This window comes from Eupeodes corollae, chromosome 3 (assembly GCF_945859685.1).
Source record: "Eupeodes corollae chromosome 3, idEupCoro1.1, whole genome shotgun sequence".
Classification (NCBI taxonomy): domain Eukaryota; kingdom Metazoa; phylum Arthropoda; class Insecta; order Diptera; family Syrphidae; genus Eupeodes; species Eupeodes corollae.
In genome coordinates, this window is record NC_079149.1 from 16,860,146 (window position 1) to 16,872,427 (window position 12,282).

Below are 12,282 nucleotides of genomic sequence, written 5' to 3' on the forward strand. Positions count from 1 at the left end.
CCTTGGTGCTTATCTAAGTCCTTGATCCGTTAAAAAAAAGGCACCAAACCACGTCTTCAAGTGGTGAAGTGTCTAAACTGATTTCGAATATAGTTTCCTACTAGCTTTTAAGCTTGTTAATACACAAGAACAAGATTTGAAATTGAATCTATTTCTTAAGATATGTTAAATTTCCAAATTATCAAAATTGTGTCAGTCGAAATAAAATCCAACAAAATGAAAATTACACCTTTTTAAAAAAGTTAATGGGTATTGATATCGATATGTTAAATTTGTGGTTCAAATCAATATTTGGTGGCATATCCTTTATTTCCTACAACAGAGGTTACAAGCTACTGACATCTTAGAACAGGAATCAATTTCCAGCAACTCTTAACGATAGACCAGTTGTGTTTACTGTTACTTGACTTGCACCGATCCACTTACGTCTTTACATCAGGTCAAAGGTTTTCCATAAGACTTAAGTGGGAACCAGACCCTAAAATTATCAGATGGATGTATTCGGCAATAATTAGACCAATACTAACCTATGGTAATTTGGTATGGTGTTAAGCTTTAGAAAAGAGCACGAACCTGAAAACTTTGACAAAAGTTCAAAGACTTGCGTGCACTGGCATTACGGGAGCAATGAGATCCACTGCAACTGCGGGACTGGAAGTTATACTCAATCTAAATTCCCTAGACCTCCTTGTTCAAGAATCTGCGGCCAAAAGTGCCCTGAGACTTAGTCAAACTAAAGTCTGGATAAACAGTTCCATAGGACCTGCCCAGATCCTTCATAAAGTTATGGGTCATAGTTCTACAACAGACTATAAAATACCCGAACTTGATTTTCATAAACAATTCCAGGCTGCCATCCCATGCAGAGAGGAATGGATAGATAATATACCATACTCCAGTGAGTCGTAAATAGCTATCTATACTAATAGCTCTAAAATGGACACTGGTGTAGGGGCAGGCTTCTATTCTAAATCTCTCTAGTTAACTCAAGTAGTGTCTTACAAGCGGAGTTCCTTGCAGTGACAACAGCTGCTAAAAAGGTATCAATGATGGCGATACCACGAGCTGATATCACCTTTTACATTGATAGCCAAGCGGCAATAAAAGCGATTACTGCAACTGAGGTAAAATCAAAGCTTGTTTCATGCTGCCGCGAAGAGCTTAAGGCAACGAAAAAGCCGATGCATTAGCAAGATTAGGGTCAATGCTTGATGTAAGCCAAGCTCAGCTAGTTAGCACCCCTATTTGTTATTTAAAACAGGAAATCACAAAAAGAATAACTATCAAGGCCGATGAAAAGTGGAACCTTCTTGACACCTGGTGTACTACAAGAAAGATCTAGGCCTGTTTAACAAATGAATAACGGAAAGAATTATGCAGCTACACAAGGGATCACTTCTCTTGTAAGCATAATCACCGGACATAATCTGTTGAGAATTAGTTCAGATGATCTATGCAGAGGATGCGTTGAAGAGGAGTTGCATGAAGACACTCCGCATTTTCTGTGTCACTGTCCCGCACACTCCCATCAAAGGAAGAAATTGCTTGGCAACTATTTCTTCGGAGATTTAGAAGAACTCTCTAGTACGCCAGGTACTATCATTCTGAACTTCGTCAAAGCCTCTAAATGGCTTGACTAACTGAACACATTGAATTTTCTTATTAGCTTGAGTAGCAATACTCACGGGTGTCACAATGGATCTGTATTGATCTAAGTGTGACGGTAAAGACATAAACTGTCAGCCCCTCAACCTAACCTAAGTTAGGCAACTGTGGAGGCTATTTAATAACATTGACTTCGCTGTCCAAAACACATTTCTTAAGTATTAAACATTAAAATCCCCTCAGATCATTGTCCCCCAGTTTAATTTTTGTATGAGTAGTTGGAGTTGAGTTCGGAATTTGGACGCCACTTCAACAAACCTCTTGCAACCCAAAACATTTATTCCACTAACATTTGAATAGTTAGAAATATTTCGAGTTACACTTCAATCCTTTTATTTCAGCGCAATGTTATATAAATCCTACAAAATAATTTCTTTTTCACAAAGAAATATGTTTGATAAAATAAAAAAATATGCGAGTCATTTTTGATAAAAGTGAACAACTGCTGCTAAAAATATTTGGTTGTTCCCAGGTGGCTTCAATTACAACAACTCATGATGGTAATACCATATTTGGCCAAATAATACAAATATAAATATGTATTTCGTTTTAATCAAATGATAACATCTACTCTACCCACTATACTATTTTTTTCAAAACTAATAAATAAAATTATTTCTTATTTTATTTCCATGGGTTATGTGATACTTGCCCTTGGCCTAGTATATACAATTTGAGTGAAAGCAAGTTGTGGTTATTATCAGCATGACCACCATATAACAGAATCTATATTGATTAGAACTCACCCCACGCATGCAGGTTATAAAGAAATTAATGTTTTTAACCGATAACTTATCGATTCTAAAAAAAATTGAAAACAAAAAAAAAACTGAAACAATAGAATTTGCGTCGCATTCTCGTATCTCCGTTTTTTTACCGCCTATAAAGTAAACTTTCTTACCAAAATTGTCTAGAACAATATTTGCTACAAGTATTGTCCCATAATTTCTTGCGACCCCTGGCGGCCCGTAACTTCCTACGCAGACAATAGAGTTTATGAGACTTTTTACCCATATTTAAACCATCAAAAGGAAGGTTATAACAAAGTTTCCAGCTAACTATACTTCATTCCGAGGTGAAACCCTTATTTTACTGGACTTCAAGGTAATTTTATTTGATATTTCCTCGATGTCATTTATAGTGACTGCGTTCAATCTCGTGTTGGATAGGGTATCTTGGATAGGTGGATTTTTAGATACCTTGTTGAACGAGTTGGATAACTGCATTGGGATAGCTGTCAAAAAATAAAAACAACTTTCAGCTGTTCACAAAAAGCACAGAAACATTTAAGCTTCGAAGTCAAAATTGTTGTAAAATAAAACATTTAATGAATAATTCAACTGATTCGTGAGACAATGATGAGTTGATAGGTGCGTAACAATTTAGTAAATAAGAGATAACCTTAATCTGTACGATTAATAACTTACTTGCGAAATCTGTACAGAACATCCTCAAATACAACTTCAACTAACATTTTGTATAAAAAGCTGAAATCAATATTCAAGTTTCTTGAAATTCAACCATGTGTTAAATCAGCTGTTCTGTCAGATACTGACATACCCCAGAAATTCTTGGATACCTTTGGATTCCTTTTTTGACATCTCAGCTGGTTTTGATCAGCTGTTATTTTACACGTAAAACACTAACAAAAAGGTATCCGGATACCATATCTGTATGAGATTGAACGAAGCCATTATGATTTGACTTATAAAACAAAATTCAATTTGAATTGCAAACAGTTTTAAGTTCTTCTATATGTGTTCTCTGATCATAACTATGTAAATATCACAATCTATTTCTAGTAATTATATGCAAGTCAATGCACTCGACTTGACACGCACACACAATCTACATCCCGAACGTTTATGTGATTGGAATGTAAATAAGCGTCGTCGTCGCTCCAAAGTTGTTGCACAAATAATTTTTTATTTGTTTTCATATAATTTGTGAGCAAAAATAAAAGATTATAAAGTGTCTAGTAATCATTATTGAGGAAAATAAAAAGTTGTTAGATGCCCTTCTCGTATAATTGGCAATAAAAATAAAATGTTAAGTTTTTATGAGTTATTTTATTGCGGATAAGATACTGATATTAAAAAATTGCGTAGAATACATTTGTTTGAAAGAAATGAATTGCAATTTTTCAAAAATGCTACGTGGGCTGATTTGGTGATTTGTCGGCATAAACCAATGACTTAACATAGACTCAAAAAAAGACGCAGTTAACACCAAATTGGCGCATAACCGATCTGTATTTTTGAGAAACGAAAAATTAGTCCTCAGTTTTAGAAAAAAAATAACCGATGCTGATTTGTTAATGCCTCGAGGATTCTTCTGTCTGTATACGGCAATTTTGCTTATTGACAGTTATTTTCATGGCGTTCAGTAAAAAGTTATAAAAGTCAGTTATAAAGTTGAGCGTATTTTTTTTCTCTATTGGATCTTGTTTTCTATTGTATTAGGTCATCAGTAAAATCAGAAAAATTGCATATTTGGTTTTATATTACCGTCTTAAGTTTATTTATGCCTGAATCAAAAAAACACACTTCAGCTTCGGCTTCATCTTCGTTACGGTGGGCCTGCTTCGAGGTTGCTTTGAATGACATTTCTATTATTACATCCCTCCAAAAGCAAATATTTTGTTTGTTGACATTTTTTACAGCTGTTGAGCTGTCAAACAGATAATTGAACTATAGCTTCTGTTTGGAGTCACATTACGTTCTTTTCCTTGCAATTGTCAAACGAAACGTGAGGTCGAAACTCTATTGTCATAGCATGCATTGAATTTCTATGGCTGCACTCGTAAACGTCAGGTGAAGCTGAAGCGTGTTTATGATTCAGCCATTATTCATGCATTGAATTCCTATGGCTGAACTCGTAAACGTCAGGTGAAGCCGAAGCTGAAGCGTGTTTATGATTCAGTCATTATTCTTTGTGACTAGTTGCTGACTTAAGTCCTTTTTTTAAAAACAATTCCTCGAATTATGTGATCTATGCACTTCGATTAATTACTCAAAGTAAATTTCCACAATTTCTAAGCGTTGTTCTGACATTAAACGATTCACGTTTAGATATTTGCCAAATCTTATGGGGTTTTCCATGGGTAAAATAAATCAATTTATCCTTGATCTAAATGTGTCAAAACACAAATTTTTCACGTCTATGCACTCTATGGGGTAAAATAAATAGATTTATTTTTGATCTAAGACCAATTCTGATATCCACAAAATAAACGCTAGTGTGCCCCATGGCTCTGTTTTGTCTACGACGCTTTTCCATATTTTTATAATTGATCTTTTGTTTAAAACTTCTAACCCACTAAATTGTTTCGCTGATGACAATACCCTCAACTTTTCATATTCGTTTGTAGATTCTCATCTTTGTTCTTTGGATGTGGACTACCAACGGCAGCATATGATAAGGTTACTCAATTCTGATCTTGAATTCTGTATACGTCTCAAAAGCGTAACCCTCCCCCAATGCAATCGAGGAGACGGGACAGCTTTTAATTCTATGTAAACATCGCCAAAAATTCTGCTTGCTCCCTCGATGCCTGTTGCTTCCCTTCCCTTAAACAATTTAACCGTTTTACCCGCACTGCTAGTAATAATGCCCATCAGTTTATCTTTGTGCCCAATTTCGGACGTACTGTTAAGTACGTACAGTATTCTTTCTTAAACCGCACTACACGAATGTTTTTCCAGGCTCAATATTTCCCACTTATCACAATGGCAAATATTCAAAACCAACGTGCATCGGTTTCTCCTTTCTAATCCTATCCTCTTTGATAACTTCTCCCACTGTGTCTTATCATTATAAGGGTATTAATAACCCCTTTAATGTGCGCACAATAAAAAAAAAGAAAGAGGTCTGGAGATCTAGATTTTTCGGTAGATTTAGCCCTTTATTCAAAAGTACTGGAAATTTGACAGCTCTTTTATATCTTTATGAACCAATACTGGGAATTTGACAGCTCTACCGCACTTTTTAACACGTATGTACACAAAGTAACAATAATACAATGAAATAAAAATCTCATTCACAAAGGTAGTGGTCACGTAGTCAAAATTCAACTAGCTGAATTCAAAACTACACTACAAAGCTAGTCAATCTGGAACTGTCATAATATTGACAAATGCAAATATATAAAATAAGAAACATTTTTGAATTAATAACTTTAACTAATCTTTTGGTTTTTTAAATTCAATAAAATTAAATTTAAGTCACAGCTTAAATGATTTATATTTGTATTTAAACACTGAACGATTTATTTAATTTTGAATTCGTGTGTCAAAATCATTCTCCACTAACTCACTATCTTTGTAGCCGAATTTTTTACACTGCGTCGGAGGGGAAATTTCAACTACTTATGTAGTTAGATTCAGCCAATCAGAATCCCTTGACTACGTAGCCACTAGCTTTGTGAATGCGCCCAATTTCAATCGTGTTCTATACGTCACGAAAAAAACAACAGTTTTCAAAGGAAATTTAAATTTACTAATAGAAAACCTCGTTAATGAACTGAACCGTCATTGACATTCTCAACTGTAAACAAATCATAGTCAAAAACCATCGAAACATCTCATGCAGCTATAAAAACACCCTTTCTCATGAATAATGGTTTTGGTGAAAAAAGAGATAAAATCTGTGGAAAACCCAGATCTGCAAAATTTTCACTTGATCAACAATTAATTCAATTTAATTATTTACGATGATGCTTCCGCATGATCATCGATCTAGAGCCTAATGGAGCAAAATTATGCAATCCAGTCGTGCATTTAAGTTTTCCGTTAAAACAATTACCATGTGTATCCACACATCATATACCACATACATAATTCTTTTAAGTTTTCTTTTTTTTTTTTAAAAAACCTGTCCGTTAAAATAGACTCAACGTCATATTTATAGGAAAAATAATTATGTATGTATGAAGTTCTCATTAAAAAGCTTAACCAGAATCATCATAAACATTTCTTTGTTTTGCTTTTCTCAATGCACTTGCTGCACATTGAGCATCATGCAAGCGCTTCGTGTAATGTGTTTATAAAAGGGGGATAATCTGAGCTTTTTTCCGCGAAAGAATTGCATTTATTTTCTCTCTATTTTACTACTTTACCTACGTCATATTTTTCAGCAAAAGCTCGAGTCCAAAGTCCACAGGGCAATTTATTGGTTTCCCCAAGTATAAACAAAGTGTGCCACTTGCTGTCATTTTTACAATGAATTTTTGCAATTCAATCCATTTTTCACAATAAAAATGATGAATCTAATTTGCAGTGGTTTTTGTATTGCTTAAGAATTAAACAAACAAAACAACAATAACAACAAATTTAATTGGACATAATATCTAATGAGCATTCATTGGAGTTTTTTAATTGGTAAATATAGATTTCAATTTAAAAAAAAAAAGTTTTTCATGGTTAACAATTAATTTCAGATCAAATTTATATTCGCTTGATTTGATGCATGAGGAGCAGGATGTGATTGATGTGTAAAATTTTGCATTTCAAAAACTAAGTTCATGAAAATGGATGCACACAAATTTGTATTTCAAAACTGAGTTCATGAAAATGACCACAAACTATACTTACTTACCAAATGTGGCGCTACAGTCCTGTGTGAACTAGAGCCTCACCAGTTGGGAACTCCAAGTTAGGTGAGGTCACTTTCTACTAGTGCGCGCCACCTAAACCGGTCTTCCTCTATTGCGCTGTTCCTTGGGCTTGGATGTGAAGACTTTCCGCGCCAGAGATTTGGTTTCCATGAGCTCTACGTAACCCAGCCATCTCAGTCGTTGGACATTATTCTTTTGACTATGCATAAAGGACTGTAGATCACACGAAGAACATTTCTTTCAAAGCGATTCAAGGTGCTCTCATCAGTTTTTGTCATATTACATGCTTCTGCACCGTATCGCAGGACGGGGATGATGAGGGCCTTTAGTTAAAGATGAAATTTTCTGTCCGCGATGGAGTAGGACACACTTAGGCCTATTGTGATACATAAGGGTCTTATTTGGCGACACTTTAGTAGCTCGAGAGAGGGCATTACTTCTTAATTGCTTTCTTATCCCAAAATAAAAGCGGTTAGAAAGAGTAATTCTTTTGATCTCAGCGCTGGTGTTGTTTTCTGCGTCCATAGCGGAGCCTAAGTAGACAAAGTCCTTAACTACCTCAAAGTTACTTTTGTCGATGGTGACGTCTTGACCGAGACATCGGTGTTGTAGGTCGTTTCTTGATGACAGCATGTACTAGCTCAAGCTCTAAGTCTAACGAAACCTTTGAATCTGCTAACTTGATTTTGTATCAAGGTAAATCAATATTGTTTTGCAGGAAATTAAAGAAAATTCTAAATCGAAGGGAATAGAATTCAAAAATCAGACCGATAATTTTCTGATGCAAACATATTTTGGTTTAGAAAGTAGCCTTTAGCCTTGTCTCAAAGTTCGTAGTTTGTCAATTCTAGGGCTTATAAAATGAGTCAAATCTTAACTTTGAGTCGACCAATTGACATCAACAAGATGGCTGATAACACAGTTTAGACATTTTGCGTCATGGACATTTTTGTATGGTGCGCCACCCGAACCCGTTTTCAATACAAAACAAAAATATTTTACAATGGTGCCACCAACCTACAGCCTGCCCTAGACTATGCTAGACTTTTTGTGAATGCATTAGCTTCTCTTCAAGAACATGCTGGTTTTCCGAGGCAATTTTGTTCGCTAACGTTGCCGCTGAGATGAAAACACACCTCGCGATCTTTCAGGAAAGCAAAATGATGTTGTTGCATTTGAATTTTTAAACAATACAAACACATGACGGTAGACTTTGAAAGTCGAAATCAGTAAATAAAAGTTGGTGTCGTCCCTTAATTTAGTTTTTAAATGAAGAAACAATCTATTTAATTTCTTTGAAGTTGAGAAAATCTCAGAAACTTTAGATCTAAGAATGACAACATCGTTTGAAGAAATATAAAATCTAAAGCCATTCAAAAATCATCAATTTGATTTCAACTTTGCTGGGGCGGCCCTACTATGTAACTCGATTCTACAATGAAATTGCTCGAATTCGAAAAATTGTTACATACTATGTATCTTTTGACTACTTTGAAACCAACGAGGATCTAATAGTTCTAGTAGTGCCAACTATGTTCTTATGAACTTTAGAATAAAGGAGCAACGACGTAACTCGAAAGTAGAATTCAAAACAAGTCAAAATCGAAAATAAACAATCTACATCAAATATTTTTGCAAGCGAAGTTTTTTTTGTCAAAGTGTAAGTAAAATGTAGAACATGACTTCTATCTACCGCCGCAATTACACCGGGAATTCGTGAGCGTTTGGACTTTCGATTCTTTTCCTCATTTACTTCAAAACTTATCATTAGCGGGCACATGACTCTTTCGATTGGAGTCAAAATTTCGGCAAGTATTTTTGACATGGTTTGCTGTGCAATTCCAGCGTTCTTGTCACCACCGATTTTGGTAACCTCCCGTTGCCAAAGAATTCAATGCAGCTGATAACTTAATGATAATCGGAACGTCATTTTGTCTCCTACGAGTAGACATGACGAATGATATGGTGTTAAGTAAGAACATTAATCCGTCTTTAGAAAGATGATAGCTCTTAATAAAACTAAAACAAAAGTATATATTTTTCATTGAAAATGCGTTCTAATATTCTTCCGTATATTAAGGGCAACTTTTTAAAAGCTATAGGAAAGTTTTTCAAAAGAAACACATGCAATTCAGAAAAATGCATGAAATGTTTATTTGAATCAATAGTACTTTCCATACAATTTAATGTTTGAAGACTATTTCGTGCAAATGTTAATCTGAGTGTGTCTCAAATGGTCTAACCGCTTAATCCAATTTTGGCATACATCTTTCCAACTTTTAGCCCGGTATCTCACGAATAAGTACTTCAATGTTGTGTTCCAATGCGTCAATTGAAACGGGCTTGTCTGTTTAGACATGAGCTAGACATAGCCCCACAAAAAGTAGTCTAAAGGCATTAAATTGCACGATCTAGGCGGCCAATGGACAGGTCCCATCGTGAAATAAGTCCATTGTTGCGCGAGTTACACAGATGCAAGTCAGCAAACTTGATGACGTAACATATGTGTTACTTCGCAACCGGCCAGAAGACAATTAACACTATTTTCTTTGGTAGATAATATTTAACTCGCGTGCTGTGGCATGTGACACCGTCTTGTTGAAACCACATGTCATGCAAGTCAAGCTTTTGCATTTTGGGCAAAAAAAAGTTGGATATCATCTCACGGTAGCGCTTTGTTTTTAAAAATGTCAAATAACTCGATACTCGTTCGAAAGTAAAATTTTTTTTGAAAACAAGTTGGTATAACGAAGTTCGATTTGAAAGTAGAATCGGAAATGAGTTTCGAATAGAATCAAAAGCAGAATAGAGTTACATAGTAGGGCTCCTGTTTTAGCAAATATATGATTAAGTAAATTTTAAATCATCAAAAATATTTTACAAAGTATTCGTATTTTATTAGTCATCATCCGCGACTTACAAAGTGCCAGAAATTTTAAGAAAACAAGTTAAATCTTTATCTCAACTATTCCTTTATAAATGCTTTTTATAGACCCAATGAATACACAAGTCTTGTTTGATAACGTCCAACTATCAATATTTTTAACAAATAGTCTCTTATCAAATATTAGTTTTCGTACTCAATAAATTAATCAATAACAAAATTCTTCAAATTTATTCTTAAACCAATTGTTTCATATACTTTTTCGGTTACTTTGACATAAGTTAAATGAAGTATCAATAGATTTTAAGAAAGCTGCTACTTACTCTTAATGCTTATTTCTGAAAATAAGATATGCTTTTTCAAAAATTCATACAAAAACCTTAACTAGTCCACGTACATATGTATACCTCCCTAAAATTAGCATAAAATAAGTTTTTCGTTCAATTTTTGCGACTAAACATATTTTTTCTTAATCAAATATTTTCCCTCTACGCGGGGGCTTGAAATTATTTTACGTTTGTATTTTGTTTAATATCAAGCAGGTTCAAAGTCCTCTTTCATAGAAATAAACTTTTTTGTATTTACCGACGAGCGACTATGAGTTTTGTTGGTGGGTTTTAGTAGGAGGTGTAGACGGGGGCTTGATTTTGTATCTTTCTTTATAATCATAATATTGTATTATTTGTAGATTTGTGCTTTTTTTGTAGATATTTATTTTTTCCTATTTACTTATTCGTATCTTGAATAAAAAAGCTTATTTTACTGTGATTGTATAGTGTTGACTTTTGCTAGCTTTGCTATCCCACGTAATCTCATAGCTAAATGATCGCGTAATTTGACTTTCAGTAATCAGTCAGCTTTAGTCTGCTGAATAAAATTGAAACAAGTGGTTTTCTTTTTATTTTTTTTTTAAATAAATAGATCGTTGATCGTTAATAGACTTGACAGTATAATTTTGATTGCTCTGAAACTGTGATATACTTACCTCTAGCCTGTGGTTAGAAAATAATATTCAATAGAGGATACAATAAAATATTTTATTTTAAATTTTAAGTTTTTCGTATGCAAATAAATAATAATTGAGTATTTAAATAAGTGAAGTGATTTGATGCTATAGTATAAGAGGCGCTTCAAATAGCTTTGCTCAAGACTACGAAAAAAGGTAAACCAAGTTTAGTGCTTTTAAGTGATTTTTTATGATACATATACTCAGTGGCCATTTTCGAAATAGTAACTTTAAATGAAAAATAGTTTGAAATATTTAAAAAAAAATTGAAAACACGTGTCAATATAGTTTTCAAAAATATTTCTATTTTTCCAACAAAATAAGCCTAGTGCCCTAATATAGTGTCGTAGTTAGTGCGAAGGATTATCTTAGTTTTGAGCCACAAAATTTCACATGACTTTTGCAGATACTCGTATGTTTGCTAAGAATTGGCAAATCGCCCAGGGGAAACTCTTGTCATGTTGCATCCAACTAACTGTTCGAGTTCGGAAGTGTTTGGAACAGGAAGTCACTAAGCTTTGGTGGTCTACGAGCTATTGCGCTCTGTATACAAAAAAAAAACCTATCGAGTGTTTTTTAAGGTCTTAAAAACCTGAAAAATAATACAAGACAAGAAAATATTATAGAATTGTTTACTATTAAGATCTGGTGTAAATTATTTCATTTATTTTGTGAATGCGATTTCCAGCACAAAGTTCGATAGTTTCCATTGGTACAATTTTTCTAAAACTAAATCTGGCCATAAGGCATAAATGGTGACATAAATATTCAAGAGTTTCTGGTTTGTTAACAAAAATCAATGACTTAACCTATCCCCAGTTATCAGGACCTATTTTGTAAACTAAACTGAAACTGACCTTATGGCTTCAATGGTAGCTTGAATATTCAAGAGTTTTAATGCTTCCATATTTGCTGGTTTGTTAACAAAAACAAATGAATTAACATAAACATAGTTATCAGGACCAATTTTGGATATTAAACTGAAACTGACCTTATGGCTTCAATGGTAGCTTCAATATTCAAGAATTTCAATGCTTCCAGAGTTGCTGGTTTGTTAATTAAACCGAATGTGATTTACCCATCTGTAAGACCAGTTGCTCCGTCTAGTTGGAA

The 12,282-nt window shown here is 34.1% G+C and overlaps 1 protein-coding gene across 2 annotated transcripts in view; it reads left to right on the forward strand.

The window, feature by feature from the left end:
• Positions 1 to 11,025: 11,025 nt before the first annotated feature.
• LOC129948937 (carnitine O-palmitoyltransferase 1, muscle isoform) overlaps positions 11,026 to 12,282 on the forward strand; it is a 28,236-nt gene continuing 26,979 nt past the window's right edge. The window contains exon 1 of one of the 2 annotated variants that reach the window (XM_056060087.1): positions 11,026 to 11,325. The gene's annotated coding sequence lies outside the window, so the exon portion shown is untranslated. The remainder of the gene's footprint in view (positions 11,326 to 12,282) is intronic. The other variant, XM_056060088.1, reaches the window with a different exon arrangement.